Source organism: Mustela nigripes, unplaced genomic scaffold (genome assembly GCF_022355385.1).
Source record: "Mustela nigripes isolate SB6536 unplaced genomic scaffold, MUSNIG.SB6536 HiC_scaffold_75, whole genome shotgun sequence".
Lineage (NCBI taxonomy): Eukaryota > Metazoa > Chordata > Mammalia > Carnivora > Mustelidae > Mustela > Mustela nigripes.
This window is the reverse complement of record NW_026739490.1, coordinates 3,203,986-3,231,368: the sequence shown is the minus strand read 5'-3', so window position 1 is coordinate 3,231,368 and position 27,383 is coordinate 3,203,986. Positions and strand designations below refer to the sequence as shown.

Here is a 27,383-nt window from a genome sequence, read left to right as displayed (position 1 = left end):
TCAAATACACAGAACAGTAAACAGAATTAAGACACATTTCATATACAACTTATTTCCAAATATGTATTGTTTTGTGTGGCAACTTCTATATTTCATCAAAAGTGTCAGATGCCAGCAGGTGTCTCCAAGAGTTTTCTCATCAATTAATTGTTATAAAAACCCTTGACTGGGATGTGTGGGTGGCTCAGCTCATGATCCCAGGGTCCTTGGGATCAAGTCTCACATCGGGCTCCCTGCTCAGTGGGGAGCTTGCTTCTCCCTCTGCCCGCTACTCCTCCTGCTTGTACATGCTCTCTCTGGCACTCTCTCTCTCTCACAAACAAAATCTTTAAAAAAAAAAAATAAAATTAAAATAAACAAATAACTTAAAAATGAAAACCCTGATTTTAGGCTGGGCACAGAATCAACAAAATTCAGGAAACATTTCCCAGCCTCCTCTGCAGCTGGCCACGTAACTAAGTTCTGGCCCATGGGATAGGAGTGGAAGTCCTATCCACCACTACCCCACCACCCCACCCCCACCCCTGGCTGGCTGCAAGAACCATCTTGAGGCGTATTAATCCATCAGTATGCTAACAATGGTGAACCAGTAAGAAATAAAGGTGCCAAATTACATAAGAGAAAAGAGCTTCTATTTCACATTTGGTTATATTAGAACTGCCTGAACTATACTCTTAAATAAAAACAAACAAAACAAAACATGCAGAGACACAATCTGGCAAGACAACACATTTTGGAATAAGCCCAGTAACTAAATTCTCAAAGGGAAATGGATCAGTATGTATTTAAAACCCAGATGAATGATGATGAGTGTTATTTTCCTTCAAAGGGGGGCATCGTGGTAAAGGGTAAACATCTGGGTGAGAGAAGCAAATTCACTGTTCACCTTAAATTTGCTTCTCTGACATTTAAAGGCCAGCCACTGGTTCACGGTCTCAAAGCACAGCTCGGAATGTGTGCTGACAGTGTGTGCCAGAACTCCATCACTGAGAGTAAAATCAAATTTCTCCAACTCTCAAAGCAAATCCATTGGGAAGACTATTGCCTCCCAACCCCAGGTACAGGCTACAGCATGGCCTGGTCAGCAACATGCAGCAGAGCTCCAGGGTCTGCACAAGAACACATCCCCGGAACCCAGAAGCCCGGTACACGCACACAGGGGTGTGGGCACGGGAGTTATGTTTGAGGCCAGTGGGCCTCAAACATCTTGCTCTGTAAAATAATGGTGTTGGCCTACTTCTGTAGTTTCAGCACTTCTGTTTTTCATAATGCAACAAGCATTCTCAAATTAAATCTTATTTAAGGCCTGGCAGGGGTTGGGGGGGCAGATCATAAGTAGGTGTATGATGTCATTAAAATGGGGACTGCATACGCTTCACTGTAAAGTTTTAATACATATTTTCCAGGAAAAGCAATAAAAAAAAAAAAAAAGAAGTCCAATCAGTAAATCAAAGAGACCATAACTTAAAGAACTTTGCTGACAGCAGCAAGAAAAACACCTTTACCCAATTTTCTAGCAGCAGCCTTCGAATGCTGCACTATATTGTACCGCCTCCGTTATCACTCTTTGGTAATTCTCACACATCTAACAAAATGCTCTGATTTTGAATTAAAGGAGGAAAAAAAAATTAGCAAAATTCAAGGGCGCCTGGCTGGCTCAGTGGGTTAAGAATCTGCCTTCACCTAAGGTCCTGGAATCAGGCCCTGCATCAGGCTCTCTACTCAGCATGAGTCTGCTTCCCCCTCTCTCTTTGCCTGCCTCTCTGCCTACTTATGCTTTGTCAAATAAATAAATAAAATATTTTTAAAAATAGCAAAAATCTATTACTTCAAGTCCTTAAAATATCCAATTTTAAAAATTTAATTCTTTGTGTTAAAAAAGTATATGACCTACTTGCTAGAATGGCTAAAACAAAAATTAAAACTAAGGTGATACACCACATGCTGATAAGAACACAGAGTGACTGAACAATCATACACTCCTGGGTCAGGATGTAAAAATGGCATGAACATTTTGGAAAAACATTTTGGCCATTTCTTACAAAGTTAAAAGATACATTTACCCTATGACCCAGCAACAGCACTCCTAGCTATCTACCCAGAGAAATGAAAACTTACATTCAATGAAACACCTGCACATAAGTGTGTTTGGTGGCTTTATTTATAATAGCCAAAACCTGGACTTGTTCACCTTTAGCCAGTAAATGGATAAACCAACTGTGGCATAATCCTATTAATGAGGTCATTCCACACCGACCAGATAAGGCCGGTAGAAAGAAGCTTAATAATACCAACTGCTGGCAAGACTGTGGATAAACAGGAACTTCCCCACTCTGTTGCCAGAGATGTAAATTGGTTCAAACTCTCAGCGAAACAATTTGGTGGCATCTAGTAGGTTGTAAACGTGTTTGCACTAGGATTCAGCAATGCCGTGCCTCAGCATCTTGACCCTGCTTTTAATAGTACACAACCAACACATCAATAGAATATGTAAGTTCTGAGGCTCAAACAGAATTCAAAAAGAGCACTTAAAATGAACTCTATCTAGCCGCTTGGGTCAACATGCCTCGAGAACATTCCTGAATGAGCAAGCAGGCTGCAGAATACAGACCACATGAGATCTATTACTTAAGGTTTTAAATCATGCAGTCAATACTGAATGTGGGACTGAATGTGGCTTTATTGGTATATAAACATGTAATACACAAGTCAAAATACAAGGGGTGGCTCAGTCACTTAAACTTCCGACCCTTGATGTCGGCTCAGGTCATGATCTCGGGGTCCTATGATGGCATGTCAGGCTCTGCGCTGGTTGTGGAGCCTGCTTAAGATTCTCTCCCTCTGCCCCTCCCCGCCCTCTCCTTCCTATTTAAAAATGAAAACAAAAACAAACAACGGTAAAAATATGGGAGAGAAGAAGAGAACACTAGCAAAGAATACAAAGAGGATATCTAAAATGTTTTATTTTTTTAAAAGAAACCTAAAGCAGAGGTGCCTGGGGGGCTCAGCTGATTAAGCAGCTGCCTTTGGCTCTGGTCGTGATCCTGGAGTCCCAGGATCAAGTCCTGCATCGGGCTCCCTGCTCAGGAGGGAGTCTGTTTTCCCTCTGACCCTCCCCGATCTCATAGTCTCTCGCTCTCATTCTCTTTCAAATAAATGAATAAAATAAATGAAAATTAATAAGAATAAAAGAAAGACCTAAAGCAAAGACAAGAGCATGTTTAGATTTATTAAACCTGAGTATCTGGTATGAGTGTTCATCCTTTCGTTTTCTTTGTATCTGAAATTTCACAATTTTACAAATTTCACAAATAAACTCTTACCAAAAGATACACAAATCAGACACATAAAACCTGGTACAAGTTGTTGCCTGCAGAGAACAGAGCTGCAGTCAGACAGGAAGGAGACCTAATTGCCTTGTCTGTCCTTGGAAGCTCTCAGACTTTGTTCTATGTAGACCCACTATCCATTTTTCTTTAATTATAAATAAATTTCATGTCCTCGTCACCTCCAACCCTACCTCCCACTCAGGGGAGAAAACGTCCATCTAAAGTATTTTCATCTAAGATAAGGCAAGGCTGCTGAAGAGGCGATGGCATGTGCAGCACTGACTATGCCCCGGATGGGCTCTGTTGACTCAAGAGGCCTGAGGGTGGGCCACTTCTAAGACTCTGCCTTCTGTGAAAACACAAACATGTCTCTGTAAACCAGGGATCAGAAGTCCTAACGATGCCACATCGTCCTAACGATGTGGGGTTGCCTCATACCCTCTGTGGAACAAAGTGGGCAGAGATGTATACAGATAGCCACGGTCTCTCAATGCTAGTTGAGGGAGGAGGGCAGGAAGTGGAGGGAGCATCTATCAGATGACTTGTTTTCTTAATGAACTAAGAAGTGGAAGTCATGGTGGAGAGGAGAGATGGAGGAGGACACTGGAGGAAAGAGTGAAAGGACTCCCATAAGGAAAAAGAAAAAAAAAAGTCAAGGGTCTAGCTGAGCCCAGAACTTGTAAATAGGTGAAGGAGAAAGTCACTCTGATACCTGGTTTCTCTCCAGCAGAGTGTAACGGGAGAAGAAACATGGAAAAACTAAAAAAAACGGGACTGTGCCACTGAAGAAGGCTGGTAAGTCACCCAGACAGTTCACTGAGGAAACCAAGATGTCAGTAAGAGGACAGTCACATGACTCCCTGTGGACCCACAGCAGGTACAAAGAGTGAAGAAGGGAAGAAGAAGCCAGAGAATGCCAAAGTACCTGAGGAGAACAAGAACCAGGAGAGAACAAATGAGACCTAATGAAGGACAGGATGTGTGCAGAGACTCCACAAGTGTCATATGGGAGAGGGCAAGGTTCAGGAGAGCTGAAGTAACTCGAAGTAAAACTGCCAGAAAGGATCCCGTGAAGGGAGGGTGAGGTTCACAGGCCTGAGGAGCCAAGAACTCAAAAACGATGTTAGAAGAAACAGTAGGAGGAAAGGGAGCAAAACAGGCACCAATGTTCTCATTAGTAGGAATGGTCAAGAAGTTGGTAGATGAAAGCAAAAAGGTAAGCGGAGGGTCAGGTCACAGACTCGGGTGGCCTTCAAAATGGCAGGCATTATTGAATCCTAGAAGGATGTAACATCCAGAGAATTCCCCATTTACACTTCAGATCTTTACTTAAATTACCAATTCCTCAGAAAATCCTTCCCGGACCCCTTAAAATCCAAATCAAATCGCATACTTCCCTTTGCTGTTCCCTCTAAAGCAACAACCACAATTCATACCAAGTATCCCTCATTGTTCAAACATATGTTCTTCCTGAGGTCCCACAATGAGGAACCCAAGTTCTTCTGAACCTACATGGTTCCTAAGTTTGGGCTAACAGTAAAATACGATTTCAGAGAACAGAGGGTATATACATAAAATTATCCAGAGAGCCACCAGGTCAGGAAGACAGTTCTCAGGTAAACTGACTTCAGAACACTTTACCACACATGTTTAAAAAGTAGTCTGCTTGGGAGAAGTCTGTGTGGCTGTAAGAATTCCTAATACTGTCAAAATTCCCTTTACCTTCTTTTTTTTTAAGATTTTATTTATTATTTATTTGACAGACAGAGATCACAAGTAGGCAGAGAGGTTTTACTTCCTAATTTAATGTGGTTCTCACTGTATTGCTGATGGGAGTCTAGTCATGCATAAACTTTCTTATAAAAAAATGTGAAAAGTCAGGGGCCGCCTGGGTAGCTCAGCTGGTTAAGCAACTGCCTTTGGCTCAGTTTATGATCCTGGAGTCTGTGGATCAAGTCCCATATTGGGCTCCCAGCTCCATGGGGAGTCTGCTTCTCCCTCTGACCTTCTCCCCTCTCATTCATTCATTCTCTCTCTCTCTCTCTCTCTCAAATAAATAAAATCTTAAAAAAAAAAAAAAAAGGTGAAAAGTCTAGGGGCACCTGGGTGGCTCAGTCATTAAGTGTCTGCTTTTGGCTCATGTCATGATCCTAGGGTCCTAGGATCGAACCCCACATCGGTTCCCTGCTCAACCGAAAACCTGCTCTCCCTCTTCCACCTCCTCCTGCTTATGTTCCTTCTCTCACTGTCCCTCTCTGTCAAATAAATAAAATCTTAAAAAAAAGAAAAAAGACAACATTTTTTAAAAACATGAAAAGTCTAAAAGAGCACAAATAAAATGCATCACTTATTACTCATTCAACAAATCTTAAGATTACTGAATAATTAATGTTCCTTTAGTAGACAGGCACTTAGATAAACTGCTAGTGGGAATAATAATTGGTTTAACATTTCTAGGTGGCCATTTAACAACATCAAAAGCTCTAAAAATACATATAGCCTCTGACCCAACAATTCTACTCTTAGTGAATTTAACAAAATAATTAAAATAGGCTCAGTTTTTAATTATGAGAACATTCACTAAAATAATGTGTAGAATAATCCAAACCTGAAGGGGAAAATATTAATGCCTAAACTGGTTGGTTAAATTGTGGATACATTCTGGGGCATCTGGGTGGCTCAGTCAGTTAAGCATCTGACTCTTGAGTTCAGCTCAGGTCACGATCTCTGGCCATGAGATGGAGCCCCTATCAGGCTCCACATTAGGCATGGAGCCTGCTTAAGATTGTCTCTCCCAGGGCACCTGGGTGGCTCAGTCAGTTAAAAATCTGCCTTCGGCTCAGGTCATGATCCCAGGATCCTGGGATTGAGCCCCTCACCCAGCTCCCTTGCTCAGCAGGTAATCTGTTTCTCCCTCTGCCCCTCCTCTCCACTCATGCTCTCCTTACATGCTCTCTCTCTCAAGTAAGTAAATAAAATCTTTTTTAAAAAATTCTCTGCTACCCTCCACCCCTCTCCCCCTGCTCTCACGTAGTCTCTTAAAAAAAAAAATCTGTAGATACATTCTCAGAACACTGTGGGGATTTAAAAACTGGTAACAGAAGTACTCACTGACATGGAAGGAAATGTGCTGAGTGTATCCCTGAGTGGAGGAAAAGGAAGGTTACAAAATATACGTGATATCCCCATTACAGTGTGTACATACATACACACAAAATGAAGGGGATGTGCCCAAGTGTTTTGTGATTTTCTGATTAACTCCAGATGACAGGATTATGACTTTTTGCTCCTATTTTTCTACAGTGTATGTATCATTTTAAACATTTCTTTAAAGTCATCTCCACATCCAATGTGGGACTGGAACTCACAACCCCAAGATCACGAATCACAGGCTCTACAGACTGAGCCAGCCAGGTGCCCCTATTTTAATTTTTAAATCTGAAGTCATTGCCTATGGACAATATAAAGTAAATACACAGGCAAGACAAACCAGAAGGAGAAAGTATAGCACTCCAATCCCTGTAACAAGATGCTCAGCCTCTCACTTCCAAGGACTTGCTGACAGAAGCTGAGTAAAGAGACCAAAGTGTGGTCAAAAGGGAGGCATTCTCAATGTTCTGCAAACGTACTGTGCTCAGGGATTCCTGATTTTCCTCTATTTCCTCATAGCCCTAAATTCTAACTACTTCTAAAGGCTTTGAGTGAGTTGTTTTGTTTTGTTTTGTTTTGAGAGAAAGAGAGTGAGCGAGAGAGAGAGAGAGAGAGAGCATAAGGCGGGGGTAGTTGGGCAGGGAGCAGGCAGAGGGAGGAGAAGCAGACTCTCTGCTGAGCAGGGACCCAATCAATCTCAGGGTCCTGAGATCATGACCTGAGCTGAAGGCAGCTGCTCAATCAACTGAGCCACCCGGGCATCCCTAAAGGCTGATTTTATCTAAAAACAGTAGTGTACTTCTTCAGATTTTCCTGGGTCATCAAATTCTTTATTTCAAAGAAATGAGGGCACCGGGGTGCAGACTGCAGAGCTGGTGGTGTAGCCCAGTAATACAGGGCCTGTTCTGATTGGGGAAGGAGACATGGCCTGGCCTGTGTTATGTGTCAGTGTGTGGGTAACAATCTAAGCAGAACAGACTCTTTCGGTGGACTGTGGCCATGATTACCATGGTTGTATACTCTGCCTAACTTCTCTCTTTTCCTCGTATCTGCTTTCCCTGATGGAGGGGAGCAGCTGCCATAACCTAATTTCCCTTTCCTGGAAGATGGGAGGGAGCCAGATGTGGAAAAATCCAAAGCAGAAATCCATGGGCTGACAGCGAGCACGAGCTGAAGGTCCTAAGGGGATCCAGGGGCTCTGCGCCGGAAGCTCAAGACCAGCACAAAACCTAAATAAAACTAACAGCATCCATCCAAGTCTCAGAGCCAGAGGGGCGTTGTAACTACTGAACTGCAAGTTCTGGTTTCATATGGCAAAGCTAAAACAGAATAATACCTGCATTTTTGTTAAATAATAATAATAATAATAATAGTCATTAGAAGGACTGGGACATATTTATTGATGAGATTTTTCCATACCAAAGTCAGCCAAGGACTTAGGCAATTTATCAACAGCTGGTCTTAATCCAACACTAACACACTGATTTTATAACCCATCCCACCGAAAAGGCCAGCGCTCACCTAAAGTGCTTGGAGTCCCTTCACAATAACTGTTCCATAGTAGCCATCATCCTCCCCTTCTTATGCAAGCTCCCTGATCTTCACCAGTGTTTACAGAGGCTTTTGAAAGTACCCATTTTTTCCAGTAAATATTTAATTCTCTTGCTGCAACCGATCAAACTATCAACAATGAGCATTTTATATAACATGTTTAGTTATGAGAAACTGGGACACTGACACTGACACTGACACTGACGTCAACAGCACACAGTCTATAAACCAAAGACTCCAGAACTACCAGATGCAGCCTCTCGAAATCAGCCACCAGTAAAACACACTTCCTCGCAGCTCCAAGTCTTTAATCCAGTTTCTATCCAAGTCCGTCCACACCTATGGATCAGCTTCTAAAATGTGCCCGAGATCAGACACAGGCACCTGGTCAGCAGGCTGCCAGCACCAGGCAGAGCTGGTACTCTCAGCAATGACTGCCCGGACAGCGAACTATCTATCACCTGTGTGCTCCGGCTTCTCATTTCTCAGCTTTGTAAACTTAATATTTAGCATCTGTATGGGGTGGGGAGGAGGCGGGGGGAGGAATAAACCAACCGTTTGGCTAGTTTCCTAAACTGCCACGAGTCTCCGCACTGATGGAAATGGATTACGTGTGCCATCTCAGTGACTGGAACAGTGAGTGAATTATAGAGATGTGATCATTATCAAACTGGGCATGAGCACTCGGAGAAAGGAACCCAAAAGGGCCAGAAATGGTCAGAAATGAATTTGGGGACGTGGGGCTTGGGGGGTGGGGGGTCAACTTCGGAGGACGGAGTCTCCTGAGCGGTGGGCTGCCACGGAGACCAAGGTAGGCCAAAGTCTGGCAGCCTCTAGGCCACGAGAACAACTGAGCCACAGCATACAGCATACATACCCCTGCAGGGTCAAAGGAGTTCGAGTAAATGCAACACAGCTTTATGAAACATGAGCTTCTGGGCAGGTGAGAACAGAAAGAGTCCACTGCTGAAAAATCTCAAGATTTTTCTCAAGAAGCTGCTGTGTTAATCCAAGTACAAGGATTCCGGCCATTGGGACGGTGAATGGGACAGTGAAAAAAAGGGATAGAGGGAATGAGCTGAACAAGAAAAAATAAAAGATCTAGTGTCAAAGAGGACCTCGAAAGAAAGAACTAGAGTGTCTCCTTTAAATAAGGAAACGGGCTTGACAAGGCAAGTAATGAACAAAGTCTAGACATGCTGAATTTGAGCTGGGGGTGGTATGTACACCCAGCAAGCACCCATCGAAGACCAGAGATCTGAGAGAGAAGTTCTGTGCACAGAGCAGAGAAAGAGAGGTGTGAACTGAAATATAAAGACTGTAACTGAAACTCTGAGAGCTGAGAGACCACATACTTTGCAGATACTCCCCCGGCAGAACAGTCTTCCCCTCACCTCCCTTGTGGTTAATAAACATTTAATAAACATTTAATAAACAATAAAAAACTTTTAAGAATGGATTACATATAATTTGATACTGGCTTAAGGAGAAAAAAAAAACTGCACACAGAAAAAAAGTCAAATCCACAAATGCTCACCGTGGTGTCATTAGGTGGTAGGATCATCAAAGATCTTCCTCCTAAATTCTTGGAATTACCGTGTTTGTTTTTTGTTTCTTGTTTTTTTTTAAATAGTAAGTACAGACTTTCTATTAGAAAATGAAAAAAATATTTTAATGATCCCCTTTTTAGCATTTGTGAAAGCACTTATAATTGTGAATTTTAGTTTGTTAAAAGTAAATAAATAAAAGTACCACCAACATAACATTCTATACCTACCATACTGAATAAGTTAGTTTTGACAAGACAACCTGTTTGAGAGAACAATTATTAATAAGACTTAATTCTTGCAGCTTCCCTATAGGACAATTTGTCAAAATTTAAAATACTAAAAAATCTTAAGCACTGTACCCGACAATTCTACTGCTAGAAACTTACGGGTATTCTCCCTAAAATATGTACAAGAAATTTCATTGCAGTATTGTTTGTATTAGCGAAACATTTAAAATAGCCAAAATGCCTATCAAGCTTTGGGATTGGGGGGGGGGGAGTAATGTAATAAATATCACCACTTAAATTGTGGAATGCTAGAAAAAGAAGAGGGCTTCAGTCTACCTCCAGGGTTCAGACCTGGGACCCAGACAAGGAGCCTCAACTGGTGATAAGTACTCAAATTTTAATGATAAAAAAAGTCAAAAGCATATAAAGGAAAATGAAAATATTTACTTCCTACCTTATCACTACCCGTTAGTAGCAACACTTTGCCTGTTTTCTACTTTAATCTGCTTACAAGGAATCTGGCCTAAAGCAGTCTATTACCTTATCATTAGCATTAATAGAACTATTAATTATTCCCTAGATTGCATTTAGACTGTTGGGGACATGTGCAAAGACAAGGTCAAGCACAGATGAATTCTAACACTAAAGGGCTGTTAGCACAACCGCATCGTGAAATGCAGAACGAGAAAGACTGGGTTTCAGACGCACCTAAATGCCGCGCCGCAGACCTGTCCATATGCTTTCCGTTACAAGCCGCTGAGCTACATTTCCTCGTGCTGCTGAGGTCCAAGCTCGAAACCACAGGGGGATCCCGGTTAGCAGAGTCAAGTCCTAGCTAGAGAAAAACAGATGGTAAATAAAAACAGAGCAATAATGAACCTACCAGGAGGCACTCCGCATGAATGGAGTCTACTTCTCACTCATTGTGGCTAATCCTAGAACCTGTTCTATGACACATTCATTCTTAAGGAGCATCTAGGAGGCCCCAGCCAGCCCCTGGGCAGGATCACACAACGCACCTTCTTGCCCTTCAACATCGGCTCTTCATCTGCACTGAATATTTTGGAAGATGGTATTTTAGAATACATGGGAAAAGCAATCTTGTACTTAGTTGGGGTTTCTTCCTTGATAATCTTTTAAACTCTATATTCCTTAGCATAACACCTCAATTTTTCACCAAAAAAAAAAAATCTTTTTACATACTTCTCTAGTGTTCTCTAGTGCTCATCATACTAAGTACCTCTTAAAAATCTTTAAGATTTTCTTTCTTTGAGAGAACAAGCTCAAAGAGGAGGGGAGGAGCAGTGGGAAAGGGAGAGGGACAAGCAGATTCCACCAAGCACAGAAACACACGCAGGGCTCAATCCCATAACCCTGAGACGATCATGACCTGAGCCGAAACCGAGTCAGATGCTCAACCGATGAAGCCACCCAGGAGCCCCAGGGACCTGTTAAAATTAATAAAGGGATGGGGCACCTGGGTGGCTCCATGGGTTAAGCCTCTGCCTTCAGCTTGGTCATGATCTCAGGGTCCTGGGATCGAAACCCACATCGGGCTCTCTGCTCAGCAGGGAGCCTGCCTTCCCCCACCCCCGCCTGCCTCTCTGCCTACTTGTGATCTCTTTCTGTCAAATAAATAAATATAATCTTTAAAAAACTTAATAAAGGGACACATCATTAATATGCAGTGGGAAGAAAGCAGGGGACGCTATAAGGGGGAGCCAGTAAAACTCAGTTAAGCACAGGAAGAACTGTCCATCACAGACCCCAACAGAAGAATCTCAACAGGAAAGAATTATCAATGACAGGGCTCAAAACAGCAAGACAGTGCACTGCAGCCCCTACAAGAAATCTGCAACCCTGGCCAACTCAGCCCATGACAAGCCACCATCACCCTGAACTAGTGTCTTCCTCCAACGGGCTCTGCTACAAACTCCCAACTTCTTCCTTCTCCATAAAATAATCATCCTCTCTGCTGTACCTGCCTATGGTTTGTCCATAATGTCCCAAATAACTCATTTTTGCTGGTAAAAAAACTTATTTTGAAGGTTAACATTATTTGGTGATTAGAAGTGGGATCCAGAAGACTGCCAACAACTCCAAGGCTGATGAACAAAAAGGTACCCATATCCACAGAGCTACCTGAGCTCACTGCTTTCTCGCCAACCCTAGAACTTGAACATAATTTTTCTCCTGGATTTTGAGCTCCATTCTGTGTTTTAAGCTCTCTAAGAATTATTTGGCATCTGTTTTAAGGCTTTGTTCTTTATAAGAATGCTCATTTGGGCTCCTGTTATGAACCAGGCTACTCCGACTGAAACTGTGCTAGCCTTTTACCCAACTTCTTAGGAACAGGGAATATTATCAGGAATCTAAAATTGCTTGTCTACAAAATACAATTTCTAGAATAACGGAGGCAAACAAAGAGAGAAGAGGGCTTCTGAGGCCTTTTTCCTTCCTGTCTTCTATGTCTCAGGATGTGCAGCAGCTGTCTTGCGTTCACTCCTGAACTTCCCTTTTCCTCTGAAACTCTCCCACTCCCTCCTTTCCTGAACATAATAAAAACTGCCCCTTTAAAGTTAAGTCTTCTGGGCGCCTGGGTGGCTCAGTGGGTTAAGCCGCTGCCTTCGGCTCGGGTCATGATCTCAGAGTCCTGGGATCGAGTCTCTGCTGAGCAGAGAGCCCGCTTCCCTCTCTCTCTCTGCCTGCCTCTCCATCTACTTGTGATTTCTCTCTGTCAAATAAATAAAATCTTTAAAAAAAAAAATTAAAAAAATAAAGTTAAGTCTTCTGAGGATCTGAAAACCCAAATCTCTTGTGTTCCCTGGACCAATGCCAGACTGTGCACCAGAGTTGAAGAGTTTCCTAAAGTGACTCAGAATTCACATTTGCTAAAGAATTTAACACACTTATTCCAACTTACCACCCCGGTTTCTAAGATTTGTATCAGCCAGGCCATGCGCTCAGGGAGGATCACTCCAAACACTGGATGAAATTAGCCCCATGAGAACATCCTAAAACATTTAGAGAAACAAACCCCTAACTTTGGCAAGATCCTAGAACGCTCACCGGAAATCTCCATCAGACAATTACAGTAGCTTTTCCTAAGTCTGTTGACTGGAACAGAATTCAGATTTGCACACAACAGCCTGATGACCTCATCGTAACTACTATAACCAACTCCAAAGTGTCTCTGGGGAAGATTCTAGTCTTCCTTTAGAGAATACACCTGGGTAGCATTTAGCTCTCATTTACTAACAGGTTGAACCAGGATTTTTTAGTTGAAGGAGCAGCATGGAATGGGAAACTGCGTCTACTCCACATTTAGCTAGCTTGGCAAACCAGCTCACTCACACCCACAAGGGCCACCTAAAAGAAAGACCACTAAACTCTCAATTTTCAACTCTGGCCAATGACAGCCCCTAAACAGACCAAAACCCCTTGGTTTCTGCTATAGGTGCAAAGGGCCAGGGCAATGGGAAAAAAGTCTGTTACAAACCTAAACATTCCAGAAGCCTTCAGCCCTCTTGCCAGCCTTTCCAACGTCCTCCTAATTCCCAGCAATGGGGCTCCAAGGACCTACAGGGGCTCTTCCCAGTCCCCACTCTTAACTGGCCTGAAGAAACCACTCTTCAGACTGAGAATGAAATCTCCACAGCTATATTCTCTGTGCGCTATGCCACTCCTGGAAAGTAGGTCCTACAGGCAACAGAGCATGAAAACAGCCCAAATAATTGGGGTGGAGAAAGGGGCTTCTCTCATAAACCTCACAGGTTCCTGTCTCTGCACCTATTCCTTTTCGGTTAGACCCTTGGAGATTCCCACCCTTTTCTCCTTAGTTTCTCCATCCCATTCATTCACTGGGACAAGATTTCTTAGGAAAGTATTATGCCAGAATTTCTCCCGAAAGAAGGAAATAAGTTTAGAATCAAAATTGCCAACCAGGTGGATTAAATGAGCCTTCAGCCTCTTCTGTTTGCTCCATCTCTGATGGCACGATAGGGGAGTCTGGGGACACGGCGCATTTGTCCCCATCGGGTCAGCTGCCACCCTCTTTATAGGCAGATTCCTCAACTGATACTGGCAGGATTCACAGCACGCCTCCCACCAAGATTCAAACAGATCCCTCGCCACCTCTCCCCAGAACAAATGCCCTATAAATAAAGAAGCCCTTTAAGGCATCAAGCCCGGAGTAGGAGACCACAGACTCAGGGCCTTATCATCCCCTGTACTAGGCCCTGGGAGCCCCTACTTTACCTGTGAGAAGACACCTGGCCCAGGATGGAGGCTAGTCCAGGACCTCAGAGCAATAAGTAACATTATCCCTGGGCACCCTGTTGTTCTCAACCCCCACACACTGATGTCCTTTCCCACTAAAAGCAAATCCTCCTTCCCTGTAATTGTTCTATATAGTGCACTTTTAGTGTTCCAGTTCATAAGGACAGTATCTTCTTGCTTTCACCTGGGAAGAACAGTAATAAACCTGGACAGTAATGCTCCAGGTTACACAGGCAGTCCTTCTTAACTCCTTATAAACCTTAAAAGTTGATTCAGAGGATATAAAGTTTCCTGCAGGCTCTAGTTGGTTACAATATGTATGTATGTTCTGCTTTTCTGCTCCTTTTCTTAAACATTTCCACAGGAGGCAGCATTCATCTGTTAAAAACTTTTGGCCTCAAAAGGACATAAAATTGGGGCACCTGGGTGGCTCAGTCGGTTAAGCATCTGCCTTCGGCTCCAGTCAGGATCCCAGGGTCCTGGGATTGAGCCCCGCATCGGGCTCCCTGTTTGGCGAGCAGCCTGCTTCTCCATCTCCCTCTCCCACTCTCCCTGCTGTGTTCCCTCTCTCGATGTCTTTCTCTGTCAAATAAATTAATAAAATCCTTTAAAAACAAAACAAAACATAAAGTCTTCAAAGACAAATTGCAGCTTGCAACAACTCAGGTTCATCTTAGGGCACCTGATCTCAGAACAAGGACTACATTTAGACTCAGGCTGGTTTCACAGCACCCAAAACCTAAACTAAGTGCCAATTACAAAGTATTTGGGGGCTGGCTGTCTACTGTCAAAACTGAGATTCCAAACTTCTCTCTTACAGCTCAACCATTGTATGCTTTACTTGAAAAATGACAAACCTGACCCTGTCATTCAGAAAGATCGAGAAGACCTAGCTTTGGAGACTTTAAAGAAACGCCTAATAAAGCCTCCTGCCCTCGACATCCTAATGATCAACTTCCCCCTTCCTCATTGTGTGTGAGAAGAAAGAAAATGCCTGGAGTACTTACCCAAAAATATGGGGGACCATCACTAACCTACAGGATAGGAGAGCCAAACACTGGAACCTGTGCCCAGGGATGTCCCTTCAGCCCCCACCTCAGAACCATTCCTGTCACTGCCCTTCTGGTTCAGGCCCGTGAAGAAAGAGTCTCAGGATTCCCTCTAACCAAGCTTGTGCTGCCTGCAGAAACCCCCCTAAAATCTCACCACACTCAGGGGCTTAGTCAGCCGCCTCACCTCCTAGGGGATCCCCCTGCTACCTGCTCGTCACGGAACTCCTTCTCACTGCCATAACCATAATTAAGCCTGCTATTCTCCTCTCCTCCTTCACGGAGGAGACCCCTCACAAATGCCTGAGACCGACAGATCACCTCTGGACTTCCTGTGACAATTCCTAGCAAACTCCTCTAACCAAGGCGGATTTTTCATGTTTTACCAATGGTGCTGGTTTAGAGGATGAGAATGACAAGTACCATGCTGGGAATGCTAGTGTGGCCCCTCTGGAAGGGACCGAGGCAGCACTTCTACCTTTAGCTACTTGAGCCCCACAGGCTGAGTTTCACGCTCTCAGGCAAGCTTGTACCTTGGCCATAGATCAAACCACAAACATTTATACCCACAGCTGGTCTGCCTTCAGGTAGCTCAGCACTCTGGAATGTTACGCCAACAATGTGGTACCCTTATGTCCAAGGAGGATAAGATTAAAAATGGCTCCTAGGGTTAAAATTCATTAAATGCCCTACTTTTGCCAGCTGCTCTTTTACTGAATTTCCTGGGCATTCCAGATTCAACTCTTTGGAGGCCGAAGGAAACCACCCCACGATACTGCCACCAAAACACTGCTCTCAAAGAAATCAAGAGCCAAACCTCCTTCACAGTCCAATGAGATATTCTCCCAAATGAGGCTTTTGAAAAACTGACCAGAGACACCTGACAACTGGCCCCCAGAATAGGAAAAACAATACTGGGAATCTAATCATTGTTGCTTTGATAAAAAAATAAATAAATAAACTGTGGTTTGGACCAAATAATCTGGCCCAATTCATGAACCAATACAGTGGGGAGATATAAATAAAGCCACAAAAAGTGCCTACCTCACCTGCCCCATGTGTCCAAAACATAATGCAAAAAATTCACTCACACCACTCACTTGAAATTACCAAAGGGGCCATTCAAGGTTTGGCAAATGGATTTCATAGAGCTACCCCCCATCTCACGGATTTAAATATGTTTTAGTCATGGTTCTTATGTTTTCTCCCTGGACCACTGCTGTCTCTCGCACCCGAGGCCACTACTGTTTCTGTAGCTAAAATTCTGTTAGAAAAAAAATCATCCTCATGTGGAGAACTCCTCTTTAACTTCAGAGTGATGGAGGAACCCATTTTGGCAGGCAGGTGTTTCAGCAAATCTGCGCCGCTCAGCCAGGTTTACGACACTTCTGCCCTCAGATTGGTCCAATGTGCTAAGGGCACTATTAAGATTCAACAGGCAAAATCGGCAGAGACCTCCCCTCTTATCTGGGCCTAAAGCACTGACATTGGCCCTTGCTAACTCAGACCCAGCCCTTCAGACTTTGACCCTCTGAAATAACCAGAGAAAGACTGATACACTCCGTCCCCGCCGCCTTTGACCCATGGTTGATAGAGATACACTTCAACTGTGTAAAAGCCTCGTAGCTCCTGTTGAAAATAACCAGGCGCTAGTAGAGACGTGTTTTCACCACACACTCTGGAGATGAAAACTTCAGAATCACACCTTGCACCTGGAAATTTCATCTACAGTAAAAGACCTCCAGAAAGACTCTCTTCAGCCTCCCTGGAAAGACCCCTCCTAGGTGCTGCTAACCCACCCACGTGCTGCCAAACCCCAGGGAACAGACGTGCTGCATTCACACAACCTGTCGAAAGTCAGCAAACCCTGACTGGACCTCCACACTGCCTGCTGACCTGAAAGTAATGATTTCCTAGAATTGAAGCAGACACATCTGGATGAGACTGCTTCCCCCAACATGTCCAGCCCTGGCCTGTTAGAAGGTTCAGGATTCACAAAGTCTCTTTTTCATCTGGACTATTAACAGAGTCTAGATTCTAATCCAAAACTCATGGTTTCTGAATTATCAACTTTACTGTATTATTACATTTGGTTAGAACAGTTCTTTCAAGATAACAATACTGTTTTAAAGTATCTGCAGAGGTTTGCTGTTTCGCAAAAAGCCCACCAGCTATTGCTTCATATTTATACCTGCACTGTACCTTCCCAAATGAACTCAGTTCATTCTTAAAAATGCTCCTGTCATATTCATTATTCTGTTTTCATGATGAGCTCAAAGGGATGACTTCTAGTAGGCGTAATGAACTCTGGGTCTGCTTCCTATAGAGAGAATTTTCTCCCCTAAATTGTAATCAGTGCCAATGAATATTTTTAGTTGGCTCCTTTCAAAGATTTTATTTGAGTAATCTCCACACCCAGCAAGGGGCTCAAACTCACAACCCAGAGATCAAGGGTTGAACGCTCCACCAACTGAGCCCCCCACGTGCCCCTAGATAGCTACTTTCAGATCTAGGATTCTGGTTTAGAACCATCACACAAGGATGCCTGGGTGGCTCAGTGGGTTAAGCCTCTGCCTTCAGCTTGGGTCATGATTCCAGGGTCCTAGGATCAGGTCCTGAGTTGGGCTCTTGGCTCGGTGGGGAGCCTGCTTCCTCCTCTCCCTCTCTCTGCCTGCCTCTCTGTCTACTTGTGATCTCTGTCAAATAAATAAAATCTTTAAAAAAGGAGGGGGAGCGGCACCTGGGTGGCTCAGTGGGTTAAAGCCTCTGCCTTTGGCTCAGGTCATGATCTCAGGGTCCTGGGATCGAGTCTCGCATCGGGCTCTCTGCTCAGCGGGAAGCCTGCTTCCTCCTCTTTCTCTCTCTGCCTGCCTCTCTGCCTACTTGTGATCTCTCTCTGTCAAATAAATAAATAAAATCTTTAAAAAAAAAAAAAAAAAAAAAAGAACCATCACAGAATTTGGAACTGTCATGTTACTTTTGATTCTGTACTTGTTGCCTGTCAAACTTTTATAAAAATGACATACCCATGGGCACAAGGGTGGCTGAGTCTGTTAAGTGTCTGCCTCTGGCTCAGTTCATGATCCCAGAGTCCCAGAATAGAGCCCTGCGTTGGGCTCCCTGCTGGGCCATGAGCCTGCTTCTCCCTCTCCCTCTGCCTGCTGCTTCCCTCGCTTGTGCTCCTCTTTCTCTCTGTCAAATAAATAAATAAAATCTTTTTTTTTTTTTAATGAACATACCCAATAAAGAGAAAATCTCCAACGCTTACAATCTGGATAACTATGCACTAGAAATGGGAGATGCCAGAGAGTTCTCCCTGCACCCCTCCTTGTTACTCAAAAGTGACCTCAATCTGTAGAATTTCCAATCTGTAGAATTTTCTCCCAGTGTGGGACATGACACACAGGAAAGGTCCATCCTAGCACTGAGAGACAAAAGCCACTAAATTATAAGACTCTGACTACTGATCAGTAATGCTTTTGGAGAAAAATCTCAATCAAAAGGGGGAAATACAAAAATTTATAAAGGGAAACTTCACTAAAATAGAGTCAGGAAGTTAGAAGGGGGAGCCAGTATCACTGAATGCCAACTATAAGAATTGTAAATTACAACCCTAACAGAAGAATCTCAAGAGGAAAGAATCATCAATAACAGGCCGGAAGAGGGGAAAATGTATAGTATCTCATCTAAGAAATTAACCACTCCTGCAACTCAGCCAAAGACAAACCCTCACATCACCCTGAACTCCTACTTTTCTTCCAAGGATTTCGGACTTCCTCATTCTCCATAAAGTAACCTTTTTCTCCTTTGTTTGTTGGCCATAGCTTTTATGTCCAAAGTTGCAAATCTCGGTTAATAAACCCATAAAATAACTTTTATTTTTCAGGTTAACGTATCATACCTGTGCACTTTATTTTCGCAACGGCCCTCGGAAATGACTGGGTCCACACTTCACAAGTAAGAAAACCAAGAGGGGCGAAGCCTGGTCAAGGTCCTGGAGCTCCTATGTGACAAAATTATGACGATTGGGCTTTATGACTCTACACTGTGTTCAATGCCAGCACCACAACACCCCACCAGTGCTGTTTGTGGTGAAACAGAGAGAAGATGTGATTACTTAAAAATCACCTTCTTTTAAAGCCTCTTACAAATGTATTGTGAGGGTGCTTCTAGAAAAAAAAAAAGCTGGCTCGTACTCTATTTATTAAGCTGGATTATCAATAGGTACACAGATGTTCATTTTATTGTTTTACATACCCTTATACCTGTGCATATGTTTCACAATAAAAACGAACCCAGAGCCTGACCTGGGGCAGCTGTCTCTGGAACACCAGTCAGGAGTCTGGCCCACCACTGTAAAGAAAAACACAGGTGAGTTTAGCCAGATACCAAGTTTCCTGTTAGAAAACAGTTCCCGGGGCGCCTGGGTTGTTCAGTGGGTTGACGGTCTGTCTTTGGCTCAGGTCATGATCTTGGGGTCCTGGGAAAGAGCCCCACATCGGGCTCTCTGCTCAGCAGGGAGCCTGCTTCCCCCCCTCTCTCTCTGCCTGCCTCTCTGCCTGCTTGTGATCTGTGTCAAATAAATAAAATCTTTACCCCCAAAAAAAAGAAAAGTTCCACTGCAAACTTATTTTTTTAATGCTGCAACTTTTTCTACTGTTTGTTCAGGAGTGAGTTAGCATCACAATCACTGACGGCCTTGAGGCAAATAAGCATACACATGCCATCACACTTGTATCAGTCCAGCCTTCAGGAAGCCTCCAGGGATCCTATTTTTTTTTTTTTTAAATTTCAGAAACTAAACATTGGTCTTTTGCTGTTTGGGGACAAAAATTACTACTCAGTTTGAAATAATGAGAATATGAATGGAGAAACGGTTTTTCTCTTGCTAAAACGCTACATTCAGGGCAGAAGAGAAAGGTAATTTATTTCCAAAAATAAAATCTGCATAACCATAAATCCATTCTAAGCTATGTTTATTAAAAATGTAAAGATTCAGAAGAAAAGCACCAAGGCAACATCCATCAGTGAAGATTATGTCAAGAAGAGGAATAATGGAAATACCAGGGAAAAAAGTAACTAAAGAAACGCTTTTGAAGAATAGCTTATTTTCAGTTAAACTGAAATTATGTATGTTGTCCTTTGAGAAATGCAAGTTGCACAGTATGTGTAGTATAATCCCATTTTTATTAAAAGTATAATTTTACCGAACACATTTGTGGACATAAGAAAGGGCTGGGAAGGATAAAGCGCAAACTGCCAGGAAGTGCAGGGAGGTAAAAGAGGCCCATGTGACTTTTACAATTTGCTTTATCCAATTCTGACAAGTTAGAATTATTTTCCAACATGTGTATGCTTCTTTCATAAATCCTTTAAAAGGCTAAAAAATATTAATTAAGAAAAAAAGCTTCCATGAGGGCAAAGCTGCATATTACCAAAATGTCACTTTAGTTACAAATCAGAGAAAAATCGTCAAAGGACAAGGGCAAGTACTATGACCCTACGAAGATTTGTTTTTGGAAAGTATTTTTTTAAGCTGATTAGTAAATCCAGGGTTTGGAAGGACTGGCTTTCTACTCCACTAGACTATCAGACACCAAAACACAGAAATCGGGTCAGAAGTTCTAATACTGGAAAAATACAAGTGTATTTTTGAGAGAAAAATTAAGCAGGAGGAGCCACTCCACAAAAGCAAGACTGAGTTATCAGTGTGCATCCTTGAACTTCTGTCCCAGCACCAGCCAGCACCCTTCCCCTTTGTATGCCACCACACTCTGGAAATGTGAAGACCTGCCCTTTGCACACAGGGTTACAAGGCTGAGATCAAAGCCAAGGCCCCTGTGAGCAGTTGAGAGGAAACATCACTTGCAGCTCAATAACGTTCCTCCTGACTTTCCCCCTGTAAAGGCCACTCTGAACGCACACAAAAATATTTACAACTCTTCTCTAGTTTCTTAATTGGGATATGCAAAGGTACTAAGTGCTACAGTTTCAAGGTTTTGATTTCACAGAGAAAAAAACACACACACACAAAATTTTGGGGGGGGTGAGTAACAGACATATATATAGAACTGTTATCTTTATATTTTACCATTTCCTTAAAAAAGGATGTTAATACTTCAGAAGCAAGAAGGACATAGCCCTGGGGCCAGTACCATTCTCAGACCAGAAACAGAGCAACCAAATCATTTTGTCAATTCCATAGATGCCAAAAAGGCGGACAAAATACCTACTCCTAAATCAAAAAACAAATACCAAACCTCTTCCATGAAACTTAAAATACTTGTTGAACAGGACAAAGGCTATCTTCTGAAAACGAGGGCAAAACACAAGATATTACGTACTACTTACTCTTCATGCTCTTACATTGAGTTTGTATTTTGTAACTGACTTAAAAGAAGCACATGAATGTACTCCAAAATTTAAGCAAAATGGGCAACTTTTTTAAAACAATTTTTTAAAATCCTGAACAAGTAACAGTACACAAATAGAGAAAACTACAAAAACAAAGAATTGTGCCCCAAAAAAAGATGCCAGGCTTAAGACAAATTTATAGGTCAGTTACATCCTAACCTCCTGGTAACGAAATAGGAAATGGGAAACCTTCCCAATTCCTTCTGGGAAAACTGACAAGCTAACAAAGAAAGCACAAGAGAAGAAAACTGTATGTTAAATTCACTTGCCAGTCCTGGATTTTTTTTTTAACTTTTGCATATTTGACATGCGAATAATGACATCTGGTTTCAGTCTTGATTTCTTTGATCCATGCGTCTATAATTCTCTTATGAACTGTTAAAGTGCCTTTTGTCCATTTTTTTCAGTAGGTTTGACTTTTTTCTTATTCCCTGGTCAGAGCTCCTTACAAATTATGGACATTAACTGTTTGTCATGTTGCAAACATTTTCCCCCAGAAAAAGTCAAAGACTGCTTTTTTTTTTTTGTTTATATCACTTGAAATAAAGAACAGCTTTTTCACCTCCCTTAAGTCCAATCTCACATCTTTTTCAATTGCTTCTAATACTTTTGTACTTAGGAAGCCCCTCCTCACTCCAAGATGAAAGCAATATTCACCTTCATTTTCATCTATATGTTTTTGGTCAAAATAACTTTTAAATGTTTAACATCCATCCCTTTAAAAATGCATATCCAGGAGCGCCTGGGTAGCTTAGCTGGTCAAGCAGACGGCTCTTCCCACTTCAGTCATGATCTCAGAGTTCCTGGATGGAGACCAGTGTCACATCCCCACTCAGCAGGGAGTCTGCTTGAGATTCTCTCCCTTTCCCTCTGCCCCTCCCCCTCCTGGTATGAGCCTACCCATCCCTCCTCCCCCATTCTCTCAAATAAATCAATTCTTTAAAAAAATAAAAATGCATATCCAATAAAATCATAGCTCTAGGAATATAACTAGATGAGTATAATTTTATTTACTTTAGTTATAGAATAAGTCGATATTCAATATTTAAGGGCTGGCTAACTAAATTATGACAATAAAATGCTTTACAATAAAACACTTCAAAAGCCATTCAGGAAAACAGTCCCGCTCTGTTACTAAGTGGGGGGAGGGAGGGAAGAAGCAGAATACCCTCCCCATTTTTATATAAAAACTATGTTTGTTTGGTAAACAGGCAGTCTAGATACTTTACCTAAATATTAACAGTGATCCTTCCTGAGTGTCAGATTGTATGTGGGGTCCTATTTCTTTATGCTTGTCTGTTTTACATTATTAATGAACATGTATTACATTTGTGATTAGAAAAAAAAGCTTAAAACTCGTAAATATACATGCAAAACAAGCCAATAAAAATAATTTTGCCCACATGCTTAAGTTGCAACTGTCTTTCAAAAAAATTAAAAATGCCTTTCCTTTGCTTAACACATTTAATCCCATATTACAAATAGGATAATAATGACTTAATTCAAGAAAAATGGAGGGTTGCCAATCTTCCTTAATTACCCAAAGATCTAAGGAGTAATGTCTGATTTATACTCCTGGCAAAATGACCAAATTAAAAAAAACAGCCCAATGACAATGATCAGTGGTAATAAGTCAAGCTCAGCTAACACAAACCATTCCATTTTTCCTTAACAAACTGTGCCTTAGCACGTGAACAAGTACAGCTAAGTTCAACTAAGCTGAAAAGCTAACCCCAAAAGCTTCCCATCAGACTGGACGTGTCTTTATCCTCTAATGCCCCAATCTCTCTCTGAACAGCCCCATTCTCTGCCTGCTGGTGTGGGGTGCTTTCTCCTTGACCCACCCAGACTTGACAGCTCAAGGGGGCTCCCCTGCTATTGCTCCCCCCTCCTGTACCCATTTCCACGGCCTCATTACCATGGAAGACAGGAATAATTCTGGAATAGAATCAGGAGTGTGTGTGAAGAGGGATGACAAGATCCCCCCAGGAACCTGCTAGCCCCAGAACTCCTGAAAACTTCTCCAGTGTCTAAGAATGATCACAATTAGATAATCCCTGTCATCAGACTGAAGTGACTCAGGGTCAGAATTTTGAACTCAGAACCAGGAAAGACCTGAAGATGGTCATGCGGAGGTCTCAGACAGGCCACTTCTCCCCAGATGTACCTCAGTATCCTCAGAATGAACACAAAGGATCGATTAGAAAACCCACAGACTCACCAGCCAAGGAAGGGAGGGGCACAGAGGGAAAGCAGGGTCTCACACCCAGCCAGAAGCAGCAAGAGAATAGATACCAAACCAGTCTCATTTCCCACTAGGAACCGTGGAAAGGGAAAGAGAATAGTGTGGATAGGCAGAGAGAGCCCAGAGCACCTTCTCTGAGTCCTGTGCTGCACGTGTTATTAAAATCCCGCCCACGACCTCAGGAGTTAACAAGACTAACAAAGACTAAAAACTAGTTAGGACAAGCGTTTCCAGAGACCTGGAATACACAGCAAGTCCATATTTTGGAAAAAGCCTAAAGGACATAATTAGAAAGAGTTACTAGAGGCTATTATTTAAGTATGATACAAAAGTCTCCATTTTTTAATAGTACCGGCATAAAAACAAGAAATGAAAGCTCAAGAACTCCATCAACCCCAAAGAGACACCATACATGCCCAAACAGAAAAGTACGAAACACCACAACTGTCGAAATTTAAAAGTGGAGTGGAAAGCTTGTCGATGACCTCTAGCCCCCCTTTCTGGTTCTTCAGAATAACAGCACCCAACTTCCGGGTGCTCCCACTTAAAGTTCCTAATTATTGGGACCAGGATGGTGAAAAATCTTCAAGTTCATATCTAACTTTTTAAAATTCAGCTGATTATTCCCATCATACTTTGAAAGACAAGCAGATTTGAAATCTAAAAAACCTTTTAAGCAAAATCACATTCTGACAGATTTTTATTCATTTTTAAGAAAAATGCTTTGTTTGAAACCATAGAGTCTGAAAAATGGCTTTTTTTTTTTAAAAAGCTAAAGCCCTAAAAATGATCTATAAATAAAACTTCCTGGAGGGCGCCTGGGTGGCTCAGTGGGTTAAAGCCTTTGTCTTTCGCTTAGGTCATGATCCCAGGGTCCTGGGATCAAGCCCCGAATCCGGCTCTCTCTGCTTGGTGGGGAGGCTGCTTCCTCCTCTCTCTCTCTGCCTCTCTGCTTACTTGGGATCTCTGTCAAATAAATAAATAAAACCTTAAAAAAAAAAACAAAAAAACCACACAACACTTCCTGGATACATCATAAAATAACAAGACAAACTGGGAAACATATTTGTAACATTTACTAAAATGCTAATATCCTGGCTGTAAAAAGAACTGCTATAAATCACCAGGAAAAAGATGGAACACAAAGCTAGAAAAATTGGTAAAAGAAATAAATAAGCCAAACAAAATATAAACGGCCCCCAAAACTCAAAAGTGTTCAAACCCACTAGTTATCAAAGAAAAGCAAAATAAATATGATTCTATTCTTTGCCCAAACTGGTTTTTAAAAAAGGGAGGAGGGAGGAAAGCTTAACCATAACAATGATTCCCAGTATGTTAACCTGGATACAGTAAGTATACTGTATATGTTATGTAGCAAAGCCTTAAAAATGCAAATGATGTCCTTTCCAAAAAAGCAGCCTAAAGAAATAATCTGAAAAATGCACCCAGATTTCCATACAAGGCTGTTCACTATTGTGTTGTGTTCACCGCAGCACAAAACGGCTCATAAGCTAAATGCCCAACAATAGAAGGATTTGTCAAATAAAACATGATGCATTCAGCACAAATGAGCTGTTAAAAGCCATGTTTTAAAGGGCTATTTAATGATTTAGTCATATGCCTAAAGTACATTGCTAAATTTTTTTTTAAATGGTTTAAAAAGCCCCTGTATCTCTATTTCAAAATACGAATATACACATGTGCATATGTACAGGTGCACAAACAAAAAATTTTACTTTCAAGTAAATTGAGAAAAGAAATATTCATGGAGTAAAACAAGCTATTTTGTGTGTTTCCACCACAGTCTTAATATTCCTTAATATTCTGAGACAGGACTCACTTTCAGCTATTTTTCCAGTAATTCTGACTTTAATTCTGATCAGTTCTGACCAACAGCCTCATATACTTCAATAATAACTAACCAATAGTTTCAGGATTCTTTATACAACAATCCCTAAAAAAGTCATGCATTTCCTGCATATTCTTCTCAAATCAGTCCATTTCCTATCACAAAAAAGCAAGACACAAAAATTCCTGAGAAAGGACACTCCCCAGGGACTGCTCTATCCTTGCCCTCTCTACAGACCACTGACAACTACACACACCCAGGAGAAAGTTAAAGCCTTTTATCTCTTGGAAAAACAATGTCAGTGCTCAGGTTAAATGAAGAAAAAGCCCACGGACCTCTCTAGCATGAGGCTCTGCAGCTAACATTACGCACTCTTCATCCCACAGTACATTCAGTCAACTAGGCAGAGGCTCTCAAAGGGGCAAATAGCTGCACTTGACTTCACTGAGAGCAAAAGTTCCCAGCCCTGGTTGCACACTGAAATCACCTGGGAATTTTTTTTTTCTTAACCCCAACAGTTAGGCTATACTCCTGATCAAGTGTACCTTAGCTTCTCAGATGAGACCAGGCAGCTGTCATTTCTTAGTTCTCCAGATGATTCCAATTTGTTGTCAAGGTTGAGGACCACTGACCCAAGGCATGTTTTACAAACAATAAATTAACAACCCACGAACATGAATAGAGGAATCAATTCAGGGAGCTGGGGCCAGCAATTATTTTAACTAAAAAAAAAAAAAAAAAAAGAATGGAATGGGCTAGAATAAGCTAGAACATAAAATGCATTGCTCCTAGTGCAAATAGATAATATCTCGTGAAATTTTTCAGTTAAAAATATGTAGTTCTTGGCAATACTATTGAGACTGATCTACAGATTCAATGCAATCACTATCAAAAATCCCATCTGCCTTTCTGGCAAAAATCGACAAAATGATCCTAAAATTCAAATAAAAATGCAAAGGACCCAGAATAGACAAAACAATCTTGAGAAAGAACAAAACTGGAGGACTCATGTTTTCCAATTTCAAAACTTAGTACAAATCTACAGTAATTATGACACCCTGCTATAAGGATGGACAAACAGATCTACAGGACAGAAGAGAGAATCCAGAAGTAAACTGTAACATTTATGATCAGGTGATTTACAACAAGGGTGCCAGGACAATTCAATGAGGAAAGAACAGTCTTCAACAAACGGTGCCGAGAGAACCGGAAATCACACATAAAGGAATGAAGCTGGACCCCTACCTCATACCATATACAAAAATTAACTCAAAACCAATCAAAGACCTAAATCTAAAAGATAAAACTATAAAACTCTTAAGAAAAAAAAAAATCACAAAACTCACTGTGGATGGATTGGTTGGAGGAGCATTCATGAGTTTGAGCCCCAAGTCAGGTAGACTACTTAAAACTATATATATATATTTTTTTTTTTAAACTCTTAAAAAAAACATAGGGGCAAATCTTGGCGACTTTGGGTGAGGCAATGATTCGTTAGATAAAACATCAAAAGCACAACAACAACAAAATAGGTAAATGAGACTTCCCCCAGAATTAAAAACTTATGTTTTGGGTGCCTGGTGGCTTGGTTGACTAAGCACCCAACTCTTGATTTTGGCTCAGGTCATGATCTCAGCGTTGTGAGATCTGAGCCCCATGTCAGGCTCCAAACTCAGCAGGGAGGCTACTTGAGATTCTTACTCTCTCCCTCTACCCCTCACCCCACTTGCACTCTCTTTCT

At 42.0% G+C, this 27,383-nt stretch overlaps 1 protein-coding gene across 10 annotated transcripts in view; it reads right to left on the bottom strand.

The window, feature by feature from the left end:
* The window catches only part of LOC132008155 (solute carrier family 23 member 2), a 131,451-nt gene that overhangs the window by 93,802 nt on the left and 10,266 nt on the right, over nt 1–27,383 (bottom strand). The window contains exons 2-5 of one of the 10 annotated variants that reach the window (XM_059386559.1): nt 19,442–19,487; nt 19,036–19,137; nt 10,516–10,642; nt 9,568–9,677 (exon numbers count right to left, since the gene is read on the bottom strand). The exons of 1 other annotated variant lie outside the window; for it this stretch is intronic. The gene's annotated coding sequence lies outside the window, so the exon portion shown is untranslated. The remainder of the gene's footprint in view (nt 1–9,567; nt 9,678–10,515; nt 10,643–19,035; nt 19,138–19,441; nt 19,488–27,383) is intronic. 8 more of the 10 variants (XM_059386557.1, XM_059386560.1, XM_059386565.1 and 5 more) reach the window with 8 other exon arrangements.